Source organism: Rattus rattus, chromosome 13 (assembly GCF_011064425.1).
Source record: "Rattus rattus isolate New Zealand chromosome 13, Rrattus_CSIRO_v1, whole genome shotgun sequence".
Lineage (NCBI taxonomy): Eukaryota > Metazoa > Chordata > Mammalia > Rodentia > Muridae > Rattus > Rattus rattus.
Genome location: NC_046166.1, coordinates 17,162,989 through 17,189,814, shown reverse-complemented (window position 1 = coordinate 17,189,814; position 26,826 = coordinate 17,162,989). Strand labels below are relative to the sequence as shown.

Sequence of the window (26,826 nt, the reverse complement as noted above, 5' to 3'; positions counted from 1 at the left end):
TGTTATCAGACTGAAATGCTGTGAATATATCTTGACTTTGAGCTAGAACTGGTGAATATTAAGCTCCATCCTCATGGCTCTTCTGCATCATTGTGTCACAGTGCTGCAGCCACACCACTGATACACACACACACACACACACACACACACACACACACACACACACACAGAGGCAAGTGTAGACATCACCATGACCGACCAACGGCACCACCTGACCTTTAACCCAGTCTTCGTTTCTCTGTTGGGAAGCACTATGCAAAGTAAGACCTATGGCATGCTGCTCTTAGTTTTAGTCCACCTTGATGATAACGTGTTTGAAGAACAGCAACAGTTACACTATGGATTATACCAAATTCTTTTTTATAGTGTATAAGCACATCTTCTACTCAGCTAACAAACAAGAAATACACTGGTGCACTTCAGACTTCGTTGTCTAGTAATGCCACCAAAGAAACAGTTCCATAGTTTGGGCTTGTTTTTATTCTAATCCATGGGAGATTTTCATAATAAATCTTCACAGTTTTATGTCATGACACTCCTAGTTCTAATTATGCAAGTCTGTTTTATCTCTTTGAAATGAACATATGTGGCAACTTCCAGCCCCTTGGCATCTCTCTCACACTCTGTCTTTCTGCACAAGCTACTTCATTATTAATTTCAGGAGTGTTTGTAATGTGTTCATTCTTAAATAGTTGCTAATCCAAAGTATTTTAAAATAATTGCAGTTTTGATATTTGATTTGGTAATCTTATGTATAATTGTTTAAAATGTTCTTTATATGAAAAGATACTCAGAAGATTCTAAGAAGTCAGGCTGAGCCCCTATATCCCGCTCAAATCACAGAACATTAGAAATCAGATAAAACTAAGTAATAATACTCCCACATAATTAGGGAGCCATTGGCATTGAAGAAAATTTTAAACATCTATTGCATATAGATTAAGCCAGAAAAATATGAGAATATAGAAACCAAAATTCACCAAAGGACGGAAGTACAGAATGGGGAGAAATGGGAATCTGTGGAATTTAAATATGTAATCAGCAAATCCCAGACAAGTGTGCACAGCTAGTGGGTCTCAAACTTCACTGCTGTTTAAGTAACCTGGAGATCAAGTAAAAAATTGATTGAAACATCACAGATGATGACTGTCTACTTTGCATGTTAGCACAGCTAATCTCTGAGCCTTACATTGAACTTAAAGGCAAGACAGGCGATCTGAAGACAGTGGCACAAACCATATTTTTCTAAACAAACGTGCTAGGTCAGTGTCTCTCAACCTGTGAGGATAAACTTCTCTGGGGTTCACCTAAGATCATCAGAAAACACAGATGTGTCCTTTATTGTCACTCTAGCTATTAACCCGGTGTCTGATCCATATAAATCCTCCACAATCCCTGACTAAATTAGTATGAATGTTGAATGATTAGGCAACATTGGGATGGGTTTCAGTGACCTTAAAGATTCCCTGGTTCTGAGGAATTCTGCTGAGTTCCTAGGAACTGTGGCACAAGATCAACTTGGAATTTCTCTTCCTTTCTTTTCTTTTTTTTTCTTTTCTTTTCTTTTCTTTTCTTTCTTTTCTTTCTTTTTTAACTTGAATTTGAATTTTTATTTTTCTTCACAACAAAAGCAAAATTACAGTTATGATGTAGTAACGAAACCAATTTTATGGTTGAGATCACCATAACATGGGGAAATATATTAAAAGCTCACAACCTTAGGAAGGTTGAGAACCACTGCTCTAGGTCCTGCTGATACCTGCTCAAAAGGTAGGCTTGCTAGTAGTTAAGCACACAGACAGGATTGCTGGCCTATTCCTTTCATTTTACCACCATATTCGCACGCACACACACACACACACACACACACACACACACACACACACACACACACACACCTTGGATACTGGCCTATTCCATTCATTTTACCACCATATTCATGCCCCCGCCCCCATGCCCTTGAAAGCTGCTGATCCTACAAGGGCTTTGTCCTGTGTTTAGAGACCCTATGCAATTTGGCCTTCAACATAATTAATCAATGCTCCAGAGAAAAGCTTACATGTTGTTGCCTCAAGGAAAACAAAGCAAATTTGGAGATAAATCTTATCCTTACTATCTACTTAAATCTGAACAAAAGAATACAAATCGCTTTTCAGAGTGAAAAAAATCTATACTCGTGATCCATGACAAGATAAAGCATTGTCGCCTTCTATATTCTCATGGCAGCACCTCAAGCTGGTTCCCGTTCCCACACACCTGTCCTAGCAGCACTGTTCCTTTGACAATGAGATGAATGACAAGGAGTGGTTGTGTATAAATTTACTCCTCGTGTTCTTTGGGGGCCACCAGGCGACTACTGCTAGCACAAACATACCACATATTAAGCACTTAAAGGTTATTTTTCAAGGTAAAAATTAACGATTGCTATATGATTACTCTCCTATGTTGAAAATGACTTGATTAATCAGGTTTGGATTTAGAATCTATGGCTGTTTGGAGCCCTGTATCAACTTCTAGCTGTAGAACTTAGCTGAATCTCCTACTACCTAAATACACAACCACCCTCCTCCTCTTTCTTGTTTTTCGTAAATCTATAGCAGTGAATGTCAACAATTTGCAAGTAGGCCCACCTCAGGGATTTGTGACAATCTCCTCAGTATTAGTAGCTCATTAGAGCAGGAATGTTCAATGCTGCTGGTGGGGGGTAGAGCAGCAGAAGGCTTGCCTCCCCCAAATGACACTCGCAGCTCTCCTGGGGAGACCTGGGAAATTTGAAAAGGCTTCCAGGAGAATTGTTTATTTACCATTTAGGGATTTGAGATTCTCGTGTGCACTGGCTTGTGTATTTCAATCCTGTCCTCAGGGTGAAGTAATTCTTTATAAATATCAGCAACATTTGTCTCATATTTCACAATATTTTGAAGACATAATAGAGTTTTAAGCTCCTTAAACTTTCTTGCAATGGAAGGCCACTCCTCAAGCATAGCATCTTCATCAGAGTAGCCTACACTGCTCCCGAGAAACCTTTAGCAAGGTGGGAGCTGTCAAGGTTCAGGGAAGGAGGAATTGCAGGGATAATTAAGGAGGGTGATATTACAGCCCTTTCCTTCACTCCTCTCAAAGGTTTGTCTTAGTCTTCCCCAACTGCAAGGAGTGTCACCGTGCTAGGATATGTGGAAGGTGGCAGTTTAATTGAGGTGTTTGGTCCTGGGTCATCATCCATGGTGGCTTAGGACTTTAGGGTGATGTGGTTATTTAGGGAGCACTCATGTGGCCGTAAATAACCTCTTGTGCATAGTTCTGCAAGTGAGACCCACAAATAATTAGATGTACCAAGCTGGACTTGGATGGAGTTAGACCTTTGTTTGGTCCTTGCTACTGAATATGGAGTGAGTAGATCTCAGTCTCTTCTTTCCAGAGAACTTCACCTAGTGACTGTATAAGCCATAGTCCTTCCTGTGATTCTGTGTGCTGTGCCAGCTGGCACACCTCACCTCATAGATTCCTTCTACCAGTGTTTGTCCTTTAGCATCAGACCTTATAAATGTATCATTTAGGTGATCAGATCCATTACACTAGCATAATTATTCTGAATACCATTATACCCAGGAGTCAGCTTCATGATAGTGTTATTTGCATATTAGATTCAGGTATTTTGACAAAATAAAACAAAAATAAGCCAGGTCAATTTTTTCCTCTCTTCTTGTTTCTTCTACAAAAGCCATTACTATAAATCAAAGAAATTTTGATCCTGTGAATTTTGTTCTGATACTACTACTAGCTAGTTTGGAGATCATTTTTTGGTCTTTGGGTATTTTCAAGTTAGCTATGACATATCTAGTTGTGATATTTTTTCTAATGGTTGGTTCCTTTGTCCCATTGGCTTTGGTTATGGGTCAGTTACCTAGGATCATATTTTTACTAATTTGTTCTTCAGATGTATCTAGAAACGATTACTGTATGTTTACATCTGTTGTATTATATATGTATATATATATATATTCTATTATTAGCTCACAACGGCAAGCGTTGCTTCTCTGTGTTAATAATTAATCTCAGCAAGCATACTGAATATCGTCAAAGCAGCTGTCAAATGTTTTCCTTAAATTCTCCCTGAAGTGAGCCTTAAGAATTGTTTTGTAGGATTTCTGACTCTCTGTGCATGTTGAACATCTGCATGTTCTAATTCTTTCTCCCTGCTCCATGGTAATTGCCTGGCTGCCTTACTGAACACCTTCTATCCTTGTCACCTTCTTTCACAGCTAAGGAGAAGCCAGTTTGAACTGGCTCTTCAGAGGTGATACCATTAGAGAGACCAGAAGTATCTTTAGAACCAGCCTAAGTCAGCCTACTGAGCTCTGCATTCCTACAGTCTTCTGTTCCTGGGTCTCTAGAAGACACACATGACATTGCCTAATCCAAGAGCCACTATCTAGGTCTAGATGTGAAGTTCTTACATTTAAAATATATTCTGTCCCCTAGACTGTGCTTCCAGACCTAGAATTCCAAGCCTTTCCCCTCCTCCCTCTGTGGCTTTGATGATGAAGTTCTGTGGAATAAGGACTCACATATTCTTTCTTGAAGCCTTGCAATCTGACTTTATTCTTCCATTCCATGGGATTGCCTCCATCCTGGTATGCCAGACACTTAGACCTTGGGTCTGTAGCTGATTAATATGAGGTTAAAAAAGCATGGTCTGCTTTGGGTTTCTGTTTTGTCCATAGTCCATATTTTGGTCTTTAAATCTGAATCTGCTCTTATATTTTAAGCACTGTAAATAAATTATTGAAAGCCCAAAGATTTCTGAAACAAAAGTTCTGTTCACCTTTACCAAAAAGTAAATAGTCCATTGCCTCCATTTCAAACTTTTATTCCACCATGTTTCTAAATGGTATGTTTACACATGTCTGATCTGTGGCCATGTTGGCTGCCTCGAGTGTCCACAGGTATTATCAATATTGTCAGTAACTTTCTTAAATAATTTTAGAATGGGTGTGAGGGCTCCAGTGAGAGAATTCAACCAGAAAAGGTGTTCTCAGACATAGCGCACATCACACTGTTCCTTTATACAGTCAAAATCGTTGCACTAGTTTTCACATGGCTGCTCATATAATTTGCTAGGATTGGGACTCACTGTTACACCTCTTAGGAATAAAGTACTGTCTGACTTGGATTCTCATCACTCTAATGACTAGAGATTATCTTGAAAGGACAGTTTTGTTTCCTTTTTGTTTTCTTCATTTGTTTTAGTTTAGTGGCAGCTCATTGATTTGCCTTTATTTCTCCATGAATACCTTTGTGTTTTCTTGCGGATCTTGTTTTAAAGAGCTGCTTACACATAGGGAAAATGTAATTTGCATTATGTATTGCAGTATTACTCAGTCTTTTGCTTTCTTTTAATATTTATTTTTCTTTATTTACTTTTATCAGTTATTGTCTTAGGGTTTTACTGCTCTGAACAGATACCATGACCAAGGCAGGTCTTATAAAGGACAACATATATTTGGGGTGGCTTACACGTTCAGAGGTTTAGTCCATTATCATCCAGGCAGGGCATGGTAGCATCTAGGCAGATGTGGTATAGGAGGAGCTGAGAGCTCGACATCTTCATCTGAAGGCTGCTAGCAGAATAGTGACTTCCAAGCAGCTAGGATGAGGGTCTTAAAGCCCACACCCACAGCAACACACGTACTCCAAAAAGGCCACACCTCCTCCAACAGGGTCACACCTAATAGTGCTACTCCCGGCCAAGCACATACAAATCATCACAATTATTTATATATTTGTATTTTATAGGTATGGTGTTTTGACTGAATGTGTGTAGCTATACCCCACATGAGTGTAGTTCTCATAGAGGTCAGAGGAGAGCATCAGCTCCCTGGAACGGGAGTTGCAGACAGTTGTGAACTGCCTAGGTGCTCTGGAGGAACAGCAAGCACTATTAACCTCTAAGCTACCTCTCAACTTCTAAACTTACCTTTTATTACACTAAGTTGTGCCGAAGCACTAGAATTTGCTGTTAGGAATTCATCTAGATTCAAATTTAAGTGTAAATAGTTTTTCTTCGGAGTCGTGCTGAGTACATTTGCTTATTAAACTAAATTCTTGGTGATCATTTCCTCCTGTGATTTCCTTTGAATTTATTTTGTCGTTTTCACACTTAAGCTGTGAAATGTCTAGGTTCCTTTGTGACTATGGGTGAGTGTACTTTGGATCTGTTACTCAACTCCGTAACTCACAAATGTGATCTGCTAGTTGAGCTATTTGACCTTCTCTCTATCTAACTCCTGACATCACATAGATTGCACACAGTTTTATCCTCCAGCTACTTCCCTACTGTGTACTGTGCATATAGTTAATGCAATGGATTTTGCTTCTCTTTAGTAACAATGCTTATATTCAGAAGGACAGATATATACGTGGAGCAGCACTGCATAGAACTTGAAAGATTGTTTTCCTTATTCATTAACTCCATTGATATTTCAGTGATTTGTATAATTTTATTTGAATCATACACATATACACACCAAGGAATTTACTAAATGTGCAGATAAATTTAAGAGAATTACTCATTCATAATGCTATTATTTCCACTTGAGAACATGACATTATTTACCATTTTTACATTATTTACTATTTTTTCCATTCATATGAATCATAGAAGTCATTTTTACCTCTCTCATGAAATTTTCCAATTTTTCCACAGAAGAATCTTCTTTTTTAAAAAAGAATTATTTCTTTTATGTGTATAAGCACACTGTAGCTGTCTTCAGACACACCAGAAGAGGGCATTGGATCCCATTACAGATGGTGTTGAGCCATTTTGTGGTTGCTGGGAATTGAACTCAGCAGCTCTGGAAGAGCAGTCAGTGGGCTTCACCACTGAGCCATCTCTCCAACCCTAAGAAGTTTATTCTTTGTTGGTTAATTTCATTCCACAATAGTTGGTAATTCTGGCTGCTATTTTGAGTGATATCGATCATTTAATTATTGTCCTAAGTGTTTGCCTTTAGATACAGACATACATTTTCAATATTTACTATTTGGCATGACTAATGGGATTCCTTTTTAATTTCTAAGAGCTTAATGTGTTATAACGAGGGTACTAACATTGAAATGGAACAAATTGGTGCCGTACAATGTTCTCTTGGCTTCGACCATCAATAAACTAACTGAAACTTTTACAGCACACATGCTTGATTTAAGTCTCACTGCAAAGGAAAACACTTGGTTTCTCCATTATGTTATGGTAGAGCAGTGAATATCAAGCTTTAGAATGCATCACAAGTCCCTGCAGGGACAGGCTAGTAATGTGCTATTCTTCACCTCCGGAGTTGGGATCAGTGGATCAGGCATCTCATTGCTAGTTCCCAGCAGAGTCTATAGCTGCTTCTAAAAGAAGGAAACCTGGGGGAGCGAGGTGGAGACACTGGGGCTGTAGTGACAGAGGCCATAGAGATGGAGTGCTGGAGAAGTCACTGCTCATGTTAAATATCATAGCAGGATCTAAGTGGTCTGAGAGAAAAGCCAGTCATGAGGTAGCTGCTCTAAGGTGAGACTGAGGCAGGTTGGAGGGTGGTAGGAGACCAGGAGAACTTTTAAATAGCATCATAAGTCAGTTCGAGACTTGCTCAGAGAAGGAAGAGGATTTGACAGATGTTCTGATATGCTTACCTATCTCTGTAGAAAACAGATATTGAGGACCTGAGTTTTGACACCAGTGGAGGTATAAATTACATGAAGAAACGAAACTGTCCTTAGAAAGCCGCAGTTCTCAAGAGAGATACTCTCTCAAAAAATAAGAGAGAAAGATTGAGGAAGACACCCAATGGCGACTGTGGTCTCTACATGATCACATGCACACACACACACACACACACACACACACACACACACACACACACACACACACACACACACACCATGCACACACAGAAAAACTAAGGGCTGCAGGAAACTGTCTACTGAGGCTTATGGATTTATCTTGAAGCGATGTAATGCAAAGAGCCCCGTCTTCTCAATCAGGGAGGTTTGTGTGCTGACACGGAAGGATGAGGTGCTCTGATCTGTCTGGTATCCTCTCTCTTTATTCCTGCTTCCATCTCCAACACCAGTCATTCACACTCTCGCCATTGTTTTCCTGCAAATGGTACCCTTTCGCAAACGTGAACTTTCCCTCTCCCACCAACATGCCTGTGGTGATCAGCTGCAGCTGCAGAACCATGTCAGAGATAACAAAAGGGTACCACAGAGCCTCTGCACCCACAGAGCCTCTGCACCACAGGCTTCTTTGCGAAGGTTTTCCTTTTCATTTGTTTCTCCTGTTCTTAAAATGCCAGGACGGCATTTGCTCCGCTTATGACTTCCAGCAAATATTTATATAAAGGAAGGATTTCTCCTTTTCAGTTTAAGTAGGGTACTTTGCTTCTCCCTCATCATGCAGGGCTGTGCACAATACAATGTTCAGGTTTGCATGTGAGAAAATTAGGGCCCAGGTCCTAAAATTGATTTGATGAATCTATACTGATGATATTATTACAGGAAAATATCATGGCTTATCAGAGAAAGGGTAGATGTATATAAACATATATGTATTTATCTATACACATATATGTATGTATATATACAAGTACATGTTTAATAAATACATTTCTTATGGAATTATTAAATATAACTGGTGTTGTTGTATTTATATTAGAAACAGTCTTGCTGTGTAGCCAAGGCTTGCCTAATATTCTCAGTTCCTCTTTCTTAGTTTCAGAGGGCTGAGTTTATAAGTGTGGCACACAGCACTCAAGTTTATTAACTATTATTTAAATCAAGCATCCCCCACCCCAAGATTAGTGGTTCACAGAGATGAGAAAGTCATCATTTGATGATTAAAAATCTAGAATCTATGTTTTAAAGTGTTTTTGTTTGTCTATTTTTAAATGTGTAAATCTTGGACTTTTATTATAAATGTTTCAACTTTAAGATGAATGAGAGATAGCCTGAGGAAGCTTCTGTGGTATCTCCAGTGAGGATCACAGTTCCTTTTTGAAATAACAAGACAGAGTTATTCTGAGTCAGATTTAAAAAATGTGGAATGGATTTAAGAGTACAAAATGAGTAGGTGTCAATCTCAGCATCTTCAACAGAATCCTTGGTACTTTGCCTGTTCTGTTCCATGCTGTGCCATGAAAAACCCATCTCTCTCCAACCCTTTATGTTTTCTGAGGCTCAGTTAGTTCAACTACTAAATTCAAACCAAACAGAAATGTCACAGGGTAGCAGCTTCATAATATAAATAAAACGCATATGTAAGTACTATTGACATTTCAAAAGTTCACTCAGATAGATGCCTTGAAGGCTATACAATGTCACTAGAAGGTTAAGTTACAAACACTCTAAGCCAGTTTGTGCTAGTACAACCAACTTCATTGACTTTACAAAGATCTGGTGGCTGTGGTGTCTGCTCTAAGGGTAACAGAAGGAAGGGTGTGAGTGGAGCTCTTGCACTCTGCTGACTGCCAACTTCTCACTAAATATCCTGCACAGAAAGAGAATAAAAGACACTGGAATCCCTCTTATGAGAACACTAATCTCATTTCTAAGGTCCACTCTCCCAATCTGATCACTTTTCAAAGGTTCTGCTTCCAAGCACCATCCCACAGAGATGAATTTATGAGCATTTGAATTTAGAGAGGACATATACACAAAAAGCACACACGGAAAATGAAATTTATATTGATTTTATATTAGTGCAACTGTACAGAAATAGTGTCAGAAAGTGACCAGGCAACAGAGTAACCATGCACTGCGCAACTGCAGGGAGATCTCAAGGATGCATGTTTTTCCTAGTACTGTTCAGCTCAGTGTACAAACAGAGGTTCTTTTACAGGGACAAACGTATGCATATTCTCTTATCCCTTGAGATCAGCACTGAATATTCTTTTATGACCAGCTGCACTCTAAACATTGCACAGGAAAGACATGGAATTTAGAGATTAAAGTGTCCACTGTTCTGCTAATGAGGACTAGAACTAAAGTCACTTGCAGTCACCCTGATAAAAGAAGCAAAAAAAATTTGGGTCCAAAGCAAAATGAAACCTTGATTTCTTTTGTGACAGGCACTTCTGGTTACAGAGGAAGATGTTAGGGAGGAAGCAGAGACCCGAGAGACTTACTATTGCGTTGCCTACTCCTTCTCTAATTGCATCATGTCGGGCAAATTAAGTTTGAAACTGATTACCACTGATTGCAAAGCTCTTTATATGTAATTTAAAGAATCCATAAAGAATAGCTGGTGGTCTGGCTGCCAAAATAAATTATCCTGCAATAGGAAATTTGAATGCTTTGATCTCTAAGCCATAGATACACAATGATATATATATATATATATATATATATATATATATATATATATATATATATCAGTGAATAGAAACTTCTCCCCCTGCCATCATGCATTTCTTGCTTAGAATTTTCCCGTTTTTAGTTCCTTCGTTGGGTAATGTAGGCTGACCATGGAACAAACACCCCAGAACAGTCACAAAAGGACCAATGACAGAGCCATAACAACGAAGAGCTACATCCCAGAAAGGTTAGGACTGCGCACCTTCATCCTAAAGCCTGTGCTTGTGCTGAATGACTTCGTTCTCCGCAGTGACATTTTTAAAGAAAGGAAGCTCAGATCTTAGTAAACAAAGTTTCATGATCTGCTTCTGTGATCCCATCACTGTTCAGTGGTTCATATGTAGAAAGAAGTTAAGAACAGTTCTTCTTTATAAACTTCAATCCCTTCCCTCCCTATGTACTCAAAGGCCTTTAGGTATATCAAAAGCCCCCCAGTATAAGACCAAACTTATGGTTGCACGATAACAATCACAGTATGCTGACTGACTTTACGTTCCCTTTCCACTCTAGGAGACTTTGCCCAGGTTTTTTTCAGATCACCACCAAGCTTCTCTGACTAAGGCATTTTCAGTGTCTGTAGGAAAGGCTGACAGCTACAAGCACACTTGTTGAAGTTATATTGCATGAGCCAAGGACACAGTTACCTTCACGGTGTTTTCTCCTTTGTTGTTCATTGTTTGCTCCTGTTTCCTAGCAATCATTCTTACTAATACCAAACATTCTATAATGTAGGTGGACCACTGCGGGCACAGAAAACGAAGAAGGTTTCCAGTGCTTCGAAATGAAAGGTCTCGGCCAAAAGTCCCAGGGCCCAAATAACAGCATTGGTTCTTACTAATTTGGTGACATTATCAAGCTACCAAATCATTTTATACCTCTGGCTTTATCTGTAGAGTAAAAAAATAAAAAAGAATGCTGACCCAAGACTGTCAAGTGGAACGCGTAGCCTATTATGTTAAGTGTCTTACATAGAATCTGAAAAATAGAAAGACCTTGATAAATACAACCTCTTTTTTCTATCAAAGAATGTAGATCACTTCCAGGAGCGCCAGTCTCTTCTTATTTACTTCTAATGAATAAGGTTTTTTTTTAAGTACTAATTATAAACTGGACTAATTATGCTGTAGCCTTGGGGAGTTTGTAGAGTAGGTCATTAAAGTTGTCATCAGAACTGTGGTGTTGTGGTGTGAGTATATATATATATATATATATATATATATATATATATATATGAGAGGAGAGGGGCGGGTGGTTGATAATAAATCTCCCAGAAACATCTATAAGATGGGACTTTTTATTTGAAAGCATGGAACAAGATGAGAATACTAGAGCTTTTCATCTTCAAAAAGAGTATAGAAGATTCATGTAATTAGTAGGCAGGCCTCTGTAATGTGCTAGGCCAGGGAGATTAGCTGTGGTGCCAAAGGGAAAAAAAAATGACATTTCAGAAGAAAAAAAAATACCATTGCCTCAAAGCGCTGAGAACAGGATATGAGAGCCTATGTGTGTGACTTTTTATGTGCTATTGGAAACATTTGTGATAAAGGAACACAGGACATGGGTGGGAAAGACTAGTGCAGACCTACATTGGGACTGAGGTAAAGACTTTTTTAACCATAGTTAAAATATACCCCCTCCCCACAGAGACAGAGACAGACATAGAGACAGAGACAGAGATAGAGATAGAGAAAGCTGTTGTTGACTTAAACTAAATGGAGACAGTGCCCTTTGGTCCTAAAGGCATAAAGACATGAGCATTTGTACTGCATTATTGGACCTCCACAGCAATCTCTTCCTCCTCGGATTAAAAGCAACTTTTGATAGACATGATTTGAAATAAATTATATCTCCTTAAATGTGTCCATATTTATTTTTCCTATTTCCCCATACATTATGCAATATAATTGTCTGTGTAATGCTATGCAGTTTGTAGGCAAGTACTATACTGTTTTTATACAAGGGACTTGAGCATACTCTGATTGTGATGTCAAGAGTCCCAGTGCCTGTGTTAAACTGACAGTGAAGAAAACTGTCTAGATAAATCTAAACATATATATCCATATTCACATATAAGTGTGTACCATGTAGAATATCTTGCCAATATGACTCAAAAATTATTTGTTCTTACATATGTAACCTGTCATGATCAGCCTTCTATGTGAGTAAGACACCTTGTACCATGTTTTCCTGACCAGAGGCTTCAGCCAGTAGAAAGCACTAAATCTGAATGCTTGGTTCCTCCAGTTCATTTTCTGTGTTTGTGGTTCTTATCCTATAGTAACTAGGATTAGGTAGGGTGAGAGTGCCTCTCTGGTAGAGCTCGTTGTTTCACATTAACCACTTTCCACTCTTATTCTGCTTCCCTCTGTGGATATTTCTCTACCTCTGTCTCTCTAACTTTGCTCTTCATTGACCTGCAATAAAGCAATTTCACTCTATGTTCATTTACCATTCTCTGTTGAGATTCTCGCCATTCTTCACCTGTGCTGTAGTCGTTAGTACATTTTCTTGACTGAAAGATATTTCTGTGTTCAAATACAGAGGTAGATTTCTTGGCAAATTTGATTTTAATTGATTATATTGAGAAGTTGCAAGACTTTAACATAGTAAGTTAAAAGGCTTATTGAATATCATGTTTGTTTTCTTTTAGCAATTTCAGACTCTATTAAATTACTCCATCAAGTGAGAATGAGTATATCATTAAAGTTATATTTATATAACTATATAACTATATATATATACATATATATATGATAAGTATAAATTGATAGGCTGTTCCTAAAAACAGTTAATAGACCACAAAACTAATGAATATACACAAGTTGTAGGAGTAGTCAAGAACATAAACAAATGGAGAAACACAATCCCAGGTGTTAATTCAATGTGGATATTAATGCAACTTTGCACACATGACTTCCTTGTGTCCTGGGGCCCTGAAGTGCATTTCTCTCAGCCCCAGAAGAAGCATCTCCTTTTCAAGAGAAGCTGCAGTTGGAATTACTTCATCTCACTTGTGTAAAGCTTTCAGCACATGGATGCTTGACATAGGCCTGCAGGGAAGCTTGTCTTTGCTTTAGCAGGTTTTCTATAAAACGAAGTCCTTTCTGAGAACACTTTCTGGTCAGTGTACTCTAAGATAAACACAGAGAAGAGCATCCGGCGAGACTCCTCCATGGTTCATGTTAGTAGAAAGTAATCATAAGCTATTTAGTGATTTTAAATCATTACACATCTCCTGAGATTTCCTTTTAGCTTGCCAACAGTCCTGTTAAGTACTACAGTGCTGTGTATGAGAAAGGTCTCCCAGAGGCTTGATCACTTGAGTGCTTTATTCCTAGCTGTTGTTAGTGTTTGTAGAAGTCCTGGGAGTGCGGGATTGTTGGAGAACGTACATCACTAGAGACTGGCTTTGTACTTGTGGTTTAAGATGTGAGTCCTGAACTTGGAGCTTGAGTAACCACGCTTTTGCTCTGCCACCATGAACTAGTAACTGTGTGTATGTGGGTATGTTTGTATGTGTGTGCTTGTGCTTGTGTACATGCATGCGTGTGTGTGTGTGTGTGTAATTTTTTTCACTGTCTTGTCAGTTGTAGGTTAGTAGTTCTGATATTATCACCCCTTTTAATCTTGGCTTTGACATAAGGTAGAATACAGCAAAAGAACCAATGTTCCATTGAAATGATTCGGAAAAGGCTGGTGTCAGGCATGTCATATGAACTTCGAAATGTCTTTGATTTTATAAGAAAGCATTTAGCAGCAGAGAAATTGAAAAAAAAGATGGGTTCTGTACCTGTTCTATAACTTTTGCCCTTTGATGTCTTTCCCAAGTCTCAAGTTCTTGTTTCAAAACTTCCTTCCTGACCCATCATTGGCAGTTGGAGGAGGTGCCTTTATTTTACTACACCATTATACATTGAGTATAACATCTTTGCATGCATCTGGTTTACTTAGGGTGGTCTGTTTTGGTTTTGGTGTGGTTGTACATACATAAGTGTGCCTGTGTATCATGTGATATTGGGGGAATGTCAAACTGTTTAATAGAGTGGGCACAACAAGGAACCTAAATCACATTTGAAAGCTAAATTGACTGCCACATTCTATGTGGCATCACCAGTACCCATAATTTTACATTAAATATGCATAAGTGCTGCCTGGGGCAGCTGTGCCATGGTTAAAGCAATTGCTCCAAGAGCCTTACGACCTGAGCTTGGATTTCCGGCATCTCCATAAAGGCCTAATTCAGCAGTATATCCACCTTTAACCACAGCATTCCTAGTGGGAGATGGAGATGGAGGCAGGAGACTCCTCTGAAGCTCAGGGCCAGCCACTCTGAAGCACAAAGTCAGCTACCATGAGGTACTTCTTAACACAGACCGAGCAGCCAAATACATACAGGTGGCTCTCCAAACACCCTAGGTCTAACTCCTCCTCACACTAACCTCCCCCCAAACACAGGCAAGCTTTTCTTTTGAGTTGTTCCTTTTTGCTTATTTCAAATCTCTGAATACTAAGTGAGTTTCTACATCTTGGTTTGTAGCTCCCCATACTGTCTCCTCCCTCTTCATTTTGTTAACCTATCGATTCTCCAGAGAAAAGAAGTCCACTAATTTGAAACAAATTTAAATAAAGCATTAATTGAATATCAAATATGGCCTCACATGTTTTAGATCCCATGAAGCTTTGTTATTTCCCAAGAACTACAAATCCCACAAGTCCCAGCACTCCAAGAAGTTCCTTCAGCTCTGGGCAGGTGGAGTTTATAGGTTAATTCTCTGCATTATACTTACCCACTTCTTCTTCTTCTTCTTCTTCTTCTTCTTCTTCTTCTTCTTCTTCTTCTTCTTCTTCTTCTTCTTCTTCTTCTTCTTCTTCTTCTTCTTCTTCTTCTTCTTCTTCATCATCACCCAAAGTTTATCTGAATGACACTTTAGTGTGCAGAATATCATAATTAAGAAATCAGGCTTTTGCACAAGGCTGATGTTGGTCTAGTCACACAGTTGTCTTGTTTCCCAAACCTGGTGTTTTCCAAACAGGTTTTCTAACTGACACTGGTTATGTTTAACTAAGTATTCATTTAAACCTAAGATCCTAAATCAGTTTGAGGGAGGAGGAGGACAGATCCTGCTTTAAGCTCAACTCAGTCTGAGTTACATGACTGATTTTAATATGAAATCATTCTTTATTCAGGAGAAAGCTTTCTTCTTACTGTTGAATGCCATAATAATGAAAGATTCTATCTGATTTTTGTTTGGTTGGTTTTTTTTTTGTTGTTTTATGTTTGCTTGTTTGTTAATCTTTCTTCAGTAGTAAATCGTTTATCATAGAAAGGAGATCTAGCATTTTAAATTGCAATCAAAGCTGCTCTACTCCTCCAGACTGCAGAAATATTGTTCCTTGTTAGCGGACTGGACAATATCCTGGGAAAAATGGGACATTATGTCATTGAATTAGGGCTCTGTATCTCCAGAGCCTTCTAAAATGGCTTAAAAAACCAACCTACATTTTATGTAAAACTTTCTTTCTATGATCTAGACATGTAAGATAAGCCCCCCCCCCGTATTAATTAAATCAGAAAGCTCTGTGACTTTTCAGCTTGTTCTGTGATGTTTGCAAGGAGATTTGTAAATGACACTGTGTGGCTACTTTGCCCCTTTCTCAGGGAGACAGTAATTATTACCACTTCCTTTGAAACATGCTGTGGGTGCTGTATCAGTTCCTTTGTTAATGAGCTGGCCTTCTCCTTTATAATGCCAATCATAGGGACACCTTTTAAACAAGAATTCTCTCTCAGCCTTATTTAATTTTTTTTATTTTTCTGATATGTCCTTATCAAGCTGTGTATTGTGTTGCTTCGGAGAATCACTTACACAGGCCGGACAGGGAACAAGGCTGGCTTCTTCCTTCCTTGACATCTCTCTCTCTCTCTCTCTCTCTCTCTCTCTCTCTCTCTCTCTCTCTCTCTCTCTCAGCTCTCCAGCTCTCCCCCTGGGTTTCTCCTTACCCCTGATCGACTGCTGTTGGCAACCATTGCCCTGTGTGACACACATCTGTGCACACTGCTTGTAATTCAATCGTACACTAATATTAGAAAGATCCAAAGTACGGTGAGCTGAAGAACAAAGCCGAAAGAAGTTCTTTTTACCTTCCATCTTAGTGAGGCTACCGCCCAAGAGCTCTTAGAGTTTATTTTGATGGTATGGAAAGTGTGCTGGTGAGCCAATCAAAGCAGACACCTGCCGTCTAGTGATTAGAAACAGCATTACTTCATTTGATCATTGCCTCTTGTGAAAGTAGCCTCTCAGTGCTCAGGCTGTTGGAGAGGCACATGTTGTATGGGCTGTGTGAGCTTATTAAGTGCTTTAGGTGGTTTATACAAGGATGTATAAAGTACTTGAATTCGTTATTCAAAAAAAAATATTGCAAAACACATCCAAATACTGAAATAATAGTTATGATATCGATGCTATATCTTAGCTGAAATTAGGGTATTTCCTGTTGGTAATTTTCTCTGGATTATCTAAATTAATTTTTCTCCCACATATGTTTGCCCGAGATAGCAAATAAATCACATTACACAAAGTTACATGTGAACTTCATAGAAACAATGAATTCAATTTTATTTTCAACCCCATGTGTTGTATGTGTAGTACACATAAAAATGATCTCATCTATGGGAAATACAAATTAAACTGGAATTTTGATTTTATCTGGACATCCTTTGCATACCCCTATTTATGCTGTGGACTTGGCTGCTTTGTGGATATCAGTTCTCCACGCTGGTATCTGTAATGGCCAGAATTGTGTCTCTCCCCTAAAGTGGTGTATTGAAAAATTTACTTACTCTCAGTGATGTTAATTGAAGGTAGAGCCATTAGGAGACAACCAAGGTCCCAGGGCATCTTAAGAGTAGGGCGTTAGTCATCTAGAATATAGCTTTAAGAATAGGAGAGACAGATCACAGGCTGGGTATTGCAGTACCCATAAAGAGACTTCTCCAGATCCCATCATGCTAGTAGGTTCATAATTTTTATCTTAGATGTGGTAAAAATCAAAGCTAAAGTGGAAAGGATAAGTTAGTCAGCCTTAACTAAATTATAATACACTGTATTGTACTAAATAATATATAAATACTGTACTAAATCATAGTATATTATATCCTAAATTGTCTGGTACTTTCATCCTGTGTTACATGTTTTAGTTTCATAACTGGCATAGTAATAGAGAAGTGAAAGTCAAGAGTAAGTAGGGTCAAGCAAACATATTAAACACTAAATGTTTGTTGAGACTGATATTAACACTCTGCAGCAATGACTCTCGCAGAGGGACTGTGTCATTATCAGAGGTAAAATGATACAATCTGGGTTAATGGCCACTACTTTACTGGGCACTGATTTGATGCCAAATGATGTACCTAGCCAGGTAGCTTCTACTGTGTCTGTGGAGAAGACCTTAGGGCTGTGTAATCATACATTTGCTATTGTGTCCCTTTAATAGATCTTACAGACATCACTCATTTCCTTTGTCCCTTGGTGACTGAATGGATTCTATTTCTTGCATCCAAGTAAAAGACTTAAAACTTGAACATGAAATCATAATAATTTTAAGTTAAGGAGTTGATATCCTTTATATTTTATATCCAGTTTTTTTCAGACCAGATTTTGCCTGAAGATGTAAATTTTGAAACGAATCCTAGTGTTTTCTTCAGATTTTGAATCCAATTTCATTAGTCAGAAATATCTGAATGACGTTAGAAGAATCAGTTTCGCCAGCCATGCTGGAAAACTGCTAAACTGATAAGGTATTGAAGTAGCATGTTAAGAAATTTTCCCATTATCGATGACAAGTGCTACACTGAAATTTGCACAAATCCAACACTAAACTCTTCTTTTTATAGTCCAAAGTGTTTTAGAAGAGCTGGACCCAGAGCTAATCAGTAGATAATGTTAATACCAAGTGGTTAACTTACAGATCTTGCTGTCTTAATTAGTGTTCCTTTTTAAATAAAACCACTTAATTAAATTCTCAGTTCAGCTAAAGAAAGCTTACACTTTAATCAATGTTGCAAATTCTCTGTGGTCAAACCTACAGTCTAGTTTCAATTGAATATTGGCTGGGGACATGCATTTGTTCTGAAACTATTAATGCTTCTGAGTCAATAGCTCTAGTCTGCAGATCCTTAGGGAGAAAAATTTTGAGCCCACCCATCCCATTCATATCCAGACCAAGCAGCTTTTGGATCATGATTTCTCCATATCTATCTTATTTGTGCTGGGTCATTCACCTTATGTTACTTGAATCTATCCCGAGTTTTTTGTTTGTTAGTACTTTTCATAGGTTTTACTTGTTATTTGTTTTTAATCCAGACTCTGACATTATGAAGGGACATCAACACTGGTTTCCTAACCCTAGAAGGACTAGGAAGCTCTGGAAGTTTCTGGAAGCTTCTGAAAGCTTCCTGGAAGCCTCTGGAAGACCACCTTTCTGCTCTATTTCTGATCTCAAGTTTTTAAGTTCCATAGATGAATGATATCATAATGGATTTAGCTGTTTACTGGTAGCTGGCTGCACACAACATAGTGTATTTCATTGATGTACACAGTGCAAAAGTGTTCATCTGTGATGTACAAAGCACAGCAAATTCTTTCATCGTGGTTCAAAATATCTCATTGTTTTTGTACTTCCTTTTTTCCCTATTTTATTTTCATTATTACTAGGTACTTAGGTTAACTCAATATGATAGCTACTGTGGATAACACTGTGGTGAATATAAACACGCGAATATCCCTCTTAGCATTCTGATTTAATTTTGTTTGACTGCATAATGAAAGTAAATAGTGAGGTGGCTGAATCAGATATATTTTCCATTTTTTGAGTAAGTTCCACATAGTTTTCCATATTGAGTGTACTAACATACATTCCAAATATTGATATGAAAGAAGTTTAAAGGACATACTTTATTTTCTAGAATTATTTACCAACTATTAGATATTTAAAAACCATCAAATAAATTTTATGTATTCCTATTGCAGAAAATCTGTAAGACAATGTTGTATTATTTGACTACCTTTTCCATAATATATACAAATTTCAAAGCATGTTATATATCATGAATGTCTATACTTTGAAACTATGGATAAAAAGAAAGTTTATTACTCAATATGAAATATCCTTCCAAGCCATGTGTAAGGAGGATTTCTTTTTAATTAAGAAAATTGTCTTTAAGTCAGTATCTAAGATATTTTGATACTGGATAATAACTTATGAATTTAGGCCTATAATTTTTAAAATAATAGTTTCATTTTATGGTATCATGTCTTGCCCTGGGATATTGAATAGCATAGATAACTTTGCTGTGTCTGCTACCTTTCTGAGAACTGAGATGGTAGTGCAGGGAACACTGGGATCTATTGACTGCTTACCATGAGCCACTTCTGACTGTATTTTATATTATAATTTTAGACATAAAATGCTCTTATCTTCATGGATGCAAAAGATTACGTAGTTATTACATACTGGATCCAGGCTTCAGAATCAGGCAATGCGATAATCATTCAGCCTCCAAGTACTAAATGTACTTTTATCAAGCTTTTTCCATTTTCCTTATTCAAAGACCAGCATTGAAGAGTATTGGAAGAAAATAAGGCAAAATACTTGTAGAAATTGTCCTTGGTCAAATCTCCATTTCATAGTGTCCTTGAAATTGACAGAGTGATTCACTATGACCAAGTGGCTATTTTCTTTTTATTTTTTCTTTTATGGGATATTTTCTTTATTCACATTTCACTCCCTAACCATTTTCCTCCCCCTGCTTCTGTTAGGGTGCTCCCCAACCAACCCATCTACTTCCTCCCTCTTCCCCACCCTGGCATTCCCCTAAACTGGGGCATTGAGCTTTCACAGGACCAAGGGCCTCTCCTCCCATTGTAGCCAGACAAGACCCTCCTTTACTAAATATGTGGATGGAGCCATGGGTCCCTCCATGTGTACTCTTTTGTTGGTGGTTTAGTCCCTGGGAGCTATGGGGCGTGTGGTTGATTGATGCTGCTGTTCTTCCTATGGGGTTGCAAACCCCTTCAGCTCCTTCAGTCCTTTCTCTAACTCCTCCTTTGGGGACCCCGTTCTCAGTCCAATGGTTGGGTGTGAGCATCTGCCTCTGTACTTGTCAGGCTCTGGCAGAACCTCTCAGATGACAGCTATATCAGGCTCCCATCAGCATGCACTTCTTGGCATCCACAATATTGTCTGAGTTTGGTGACAGTATATGGGGTTGGATCTCCCAGTGGGACAGTCTCTGGATGGCTTTTCCTTTAGTCTCTGCTATGCCTTTTGTCTCCATTATTTCCTCCTGAGAGTATTTTGTTCCCCCTTCTAAGGAGCACTGAAGTATCCATATTTTGGTCCTCCTTCTTCTTGAGCTTCAGGCAGTCTATGAATTGTATCTTAGGTATTCCAAGTTTTTGGGCTAATATCCACTTATCAGTGAGTGCATACCATGTGTGTTCTTTTGTGACTGAGTTACCTCACTCAGGATGAAATTTTCTAGTTCTATTAATTTGCCAAAGAATTTCATGAAGTCATTGATTTTAATAACTGAGTAGTAATCCATTGTATAGATGTACCACATTTTCTGTATCCATTCCTCCATTGCAGGACATCTGTTTTTTTCCAGTTTCTGGCTATTATAAATAAGCCTGCTATGAACATAGTGGAGCATGTGTCCTTGTTATATGTTGGAGCATCTTTTGGGTATATGCCCAGGAGTGGTATAGCTGGGTCCTCAGGTAGAACTATTTCCAATTTTCTGAGGAAGCCCCAGACTGATTTCTAGGGTCGTTATACAGCTTACAATTCCACCAACAATGGAGGAGTGTTCCTCTTTCTCCACATCCTAGCCAACATCTATTGTCACCTGAATTTTTGAACTTAGCCATTCTGACTGGTGTGAGGTGGAATCTTAGAATTGTTTTGATTTGCATTTCCCTGATGAATAAGGATGTTGAACATTTCTTTAGGTGCTTCATGGTCATTCAATATTCCTCAGTTGAGAATTCTAATTTTAACTCTGTACCCCATTTTTAATAGGGTTATTTGATTCTCTGGAGTCTAAAATTTTGATTTTTTGCATATATTAGTTATTAGCCCTCTATTGGATGTAAAGAAAGAAAGAAAGAAAGAAAGAAAGAAAGAAAGAAAGGAAGAAACTATGCTATTGCTTAAGATCTTTTCCCAATTTGTTGGTTGCTGTTTTGTCCTATTGACAGTGTCCTTTGCCTTACAGAATCATTGCAGTTTTATGCAGCCCCATTTGTCAATTCTTAATCTTATAGCATAAGTCTCTAGTATTCTGTTTAGGAAATTTACCCTGTGCCCATGTGTTCGAGGTTGTTCCCCACTTTCTCTTCTATTAATTTCAGTGTATCTGGTTTCTATTCCTATCCAAAGGAATAGCCATTTTTTTCCCTAAGAACAAAGGGCTGTACAGTCAGGAATATAAAGTTTGTATGGAACAATTCCTTTAGAAAAAGAATTTGTTTTGTTTAAAATCAAGCATTTATGTTTCCCATAGAAGTTTAGCAGATGGCATATAACACAGGTATTGAAACTATGCTAGCTCTTGCTCTTGTCTTCCTCTCTCCCCTCTCTGTCCCTTCTCTCCCCATTGCCCTAAACACACACACACACACACACACACACACACACACACACACACACACACACACACCTCTCTTCATCTCTTCATAGCCAGCCTCTCTCTCTCCCTCCCCTTCTCTCCCTGCTCCCTCCCTACCTCACTCCCCCCTCTCTGCATTTCTCTGTCTCTACTCCCTCAACTCCCCTCCCCCATGCCCTAAATAAACTCTATTCTACTAGACAAAAGAAAGAAAGAAAGAAAGAAAGAAAGGAAGGAAGGAAGGAAGGAAGAAACTATGCTAAATACATTTGCATTGTTCACATATTTTCCTTTTTGCCTTATCTGAAACCCTTCCTCGTGGATGAAAAGTATACTGTTTTTTGTTATAAAAACAGCCAATCCAGAAAGCATAGCACAATGACTCTATGTGTTATTATTTTCTTTACTAGTATTATTCTCATTTAATTATAGTTAAGTTGAAACAGGAAACAAAGACACTAAATAATTCATATAGAATACATTCAGACGCAAACTAAGAGAAATGTTATGATAGAAACTCGACTTTTCTGCAACTTTTGCTTTAAACTGCAGGGATTGCTTTAAGCCAACCCAAGGTGGCGGCTCCTGGGAATGCATATACACAGCCAAACCACTTTTTATCTATTAAGTTTGTACCATGACAATTACGTATGAATATTTAGGGCACTCTAGTTACTCTTGTTCATTGCCTCTTTTATCTCTCCCCTACCCCTGTTATCCACCCTCTAATCTCTGTCTGAGTTCTTTCTCCACATTTCTGTCATTTTGTTTTATGACCCATTGATTATAACCAAGACCACTTTCCTGACCATTTGTGGATTTGGAACTAATTATTGGAACCAAGTCCACTCACCTTTGGCTACATATCTGAAAATCATGACCGTTCCTCCTAGTGAGTCCCTTAACCGACAGCAGTTTCATTTGGTGAAATGGAACTAGTGCTGCCCTCCCTGATCCTTGATTGGCTGTTGACAGACCAGTCTCATCCTGGCCTTATTCGGTAGTAGCACAAGCTGCTATGCGATCCCTTTGAATTGCTTGCCTCACTACTACTCGGATCTTCTCCCCCAGCTATCTTCTTGCTCTTATTTTCTATGTTTCTGTTTTTTGGGTTCTTGTTTGAAACTTAGTGGGGGTGCTAAATGTACCCCGTTTAGGGCGAAGCACTCAACTTTCACTTATGCCTTGGCCTCTTTGGCAACCATGAGTCACTACATCCACTGCCATTTACTCTCCTGCAAGTTGTTCATGGGGCAGTGAAAGTATGCCAACTGGATTATTGAAAACTCTTTCCTTTGGGGTTCTTTCGCATGTAGTCTTGATATATTGTCAATTTCTGTTTCACCAGGCCAGACAAAACAAGTATTGAATTCTAGGCGAAGATAATGCATTTTGTGCTTCCTTGTCTCGGCTGGAATTTGTGGCTCTATTGATTGTCTTTGGACTTTCCTTCTTTCTTCCCTTTCTTTCTTTCTTTCTTTCTTTCTTTCTTTCTCCCTTCCCTTCCCTCCTTCTTTCTTTCTTTCTTTCTTTCTTTCTTTCTTTCTTTCTTTCTTTCTTTCTTTCTTTCTTTCTTCGTAAACTAAAACCAGCTACTGAGCTTTTTTTCTCAAGGGCAATGTAGAGGAGAGAAAAATGATATGAAATGATGAGTGTTATTTCCAATGAAACACGGGCCGGTAGGATAGCAAGGGCAAATCTGAGAGGGTGTGAGAAAGAGCAGTAATGTGTACACTTCAAATTTCACAGTGGTGTCCTCTGGGGACATGGACATAATGTAATACAGGCTCTTCGTTGTCTAGACTTTACAGATGCCGGAGCTGGGTCTGCAGAGTGCCCTTGTCTTTACTCACTGTGTGGGCACTATTGCCAGTGGTCAGTCCCTCTAACTATTGGAAACAATCATAGTTATGACTGAATGTTCTCACCTGCCCTACTTGGCTTCAAGTGTCACCTGCATGCCTTTCCTCATGACCTTTTTATTTGGAAATGTAAAAAAAAAATTGTTTAGAAGTTACAGTTTTCTAACAAGACAACTTCTTCAGCTCAGAGTAAACACAGAGAATCAGAAGCTAATTTTGCCCACAGGAAAATGTCTCGGCTCTTGCAAACCACCTTTGCCTTGTGGTTATTTCACAGTTGGTAATAATTCTCTCATTTTCTTCAAGCAACCTTTTGTCAACCTGACTGCCTGAGTATGCAGAATCAAGCCTTGCCTGTGAAATAACTGAACAGTATTGTGGTTTTCTTTTTAATACAGTGGCTATGACGAAGGCTTCTAGAAGACAAATAAATATAGAAAACAGGTGAACAGAGTGAGTTTTCATGGCAAAGAGAAAAGAAAACGAACAGGCCACTAACCCAGTTAAAGAAAGATTTGTAATTTGTTAAAAAAGAAAGCCATATTTACCATTAAGGATTACTTACACACTCTTAAATGACATTCACTTATGCTTTAAGATGAAGCCAACATTCCACACTATAACTGCCACTCTTGTTCTTTATACTGTGCTTTTCAATAAGGAAACAGTAAGTCTCCCCACCATCCAAGAAAAGGAACAAACATGTCACACAGCATCACCAGACTCAGTCGTGCAATAGAAGTGTGTTTGAAGACGTATTCTTCTCCAGTGCTTTAATATTATCATAGATAAAGCTCACTTCATCTGCAATCTGTGCTAACAGTACTCCAACTTCACGTTTGGATCAGTCTGAACTTACAGGGTTTTTATTTTTTTCAAATTACGGCACCAATTAGCAATGGCCTGTGTACCTCTGCACCTCTCTCACAACAGGGCCTGGCTTGCTGTGGCTGACTGCGTGGCTGCGGAGCCCATGCTGGACCTAAGCAAAGCTGCAACACCACCCTCACACTTTATTATCTGCAGCCCACAGTGTGGAGGCAGCTTTACGATTTTCCTAATGCCCCATGAGGCTTAATGCTCTAAGGTGGGCTTTGATTTATGGTTGATTGGTTTAAGACTGATAAAAATTCAAACCCTTGATTTTCTTTTCCACACACAAATGGAATATGGTGTTTTAAGTAACAACAAACCTTTAGACAGCAAAGCAAAAACAAACAAACAAACAAACAAACAAGTGTGTCTCCTAGGATACCATTTTCACATTAAATAAACAAACAGTTAAAGGGTCCTTACGTCCTTCCACATGGGTTAGAAATAACAACCCAGGGAAGTGCTTATGTATGATAACATGTGACCAGGGCACAACCCAGGCACAAGGAAGTGAGGGTTGATGTGCCTTGACATCGACAATTCTGGATGAGAGCAAACATTAGCACCAGGACAGCTTTCAGAAAACAGAACTTTACCTTGGTTATCACAAATATGTTTCAACCTTAAGTACTGTCTAGCTGCCCTTTCAACATTAGAAAATCACGTATCTGCCCACTTTATTTCAAGCACATAAGATTTTTATTCTAAAGCTATGAAGAGAAAGGTTTGCAGAAATGAACTTATAGGCACCAGAGACTCCTGGGCTAAACATATACACATAATAGAATATTTTGTTTTAAGTCTATCTATGGGGAAAAAATCAGGAAATATACTGGAGTATCCAAAGAGCACTGGTCTGATTATCTGAGTTCAAATTTGGCTCAACATGAAAGGCAGAAAATGTCGTAGGTGCCTTTGGTGTTTCCGCCCTGTTTACGTAAGCCTCACCTAATACTGTTATCACACCCAGAAAACACAGCATATGAGTGAAGAATCCACAGCCCTCCTTGATGGGTGGGACATCTCTTGGAATACTTGTGTTAATTGTTAGATCCCTAACAAGCAGATGACTATTTTTCAAATCTGATTTTCCTGTCAGCAGCTCAATTTTTTTTTCCCCTCTGTAAGTAGGACAGATTATTCCCACAGGTGACAATGCTGGCTTCTCTGCTCAGTCCAAGCATGACAGATTAAGTAAGCTTCATGCAGACCAGTAAACACAACCATCCACTTAAAGAGACAGTACCAAGACAGTGTTTTGGGCCTTAACTGCATTTGTTACTGGAACTTGCAGTCAACATGCTGCTGTTGTCTGAGCTGGTCAGGTACCTTGATGGATTGAACCATGTGGAAGCACTCTTCTTACAGATGGTTCCAGCAAGAGTGCCCCCAACTCCACCAATGTATTCACTCAGGATAATTGCCGTGTACAATGGCTGGCAGAGACCAGGTACTTTGCATACATCTTCTAAATATAAAGGACTCAACGGTGTTAGAAAGATGCCACTTAGATCCTGCCATATGAAATGCTGATACTTCTCAAGGAAGTGACATGGATTGGAAGAGTAGCTAAGGAGTGAATTGAAAAACTCAAAGTCAGCAAAGGAGCAAGCTGATAAAACGCAAGAAAATAATATCATTATCTTAAAGCTGTAACTGATGTGTTATATTGGAAAATGTGCTTTTTTTCAAGAAAAAAATGTTTCTGAATGTATTTGGAGACCACATTATTGTTTGAAGAATATGTTTCTGAATGCATTTGGAGACCACATTGTTGTACAAAGAATAATGTACCTGCTGCCAGCCTTCTAATATGATAACCACTATCCACTCTGCTGAGAGAGGCATTTGAGATGTTGGTGAATTTGCTCTTTGGGTACTGCATTTGCAGATATAATTACAATGTTGTGTCTTTCTGGGTGTTTCTGTTTATTTGTTTGTTGTTTGGAACAATATTAAAATCTAGAATCTGCCTGTGGCTCTTGGAAGCAGGCTGAGTCAAATACAAAAAGGCTTCATAGACTG

At 38.6% G+C, this 26,826-nt stretch overlaps 1 protein-coding gene across 1 annotated transcript in view; it reads left to right on the top strand.

Annotated features, from left to right (window-relative positions):
- Nrg3 (neuregulin 3) overlaps nucleotides 1–26,826 on the top strand; it is a 1,080,436-nt gene that overhangs the window by 782,537 nt on the left and 271,073 nt on the right. The window lies entirely within an intron of this gene.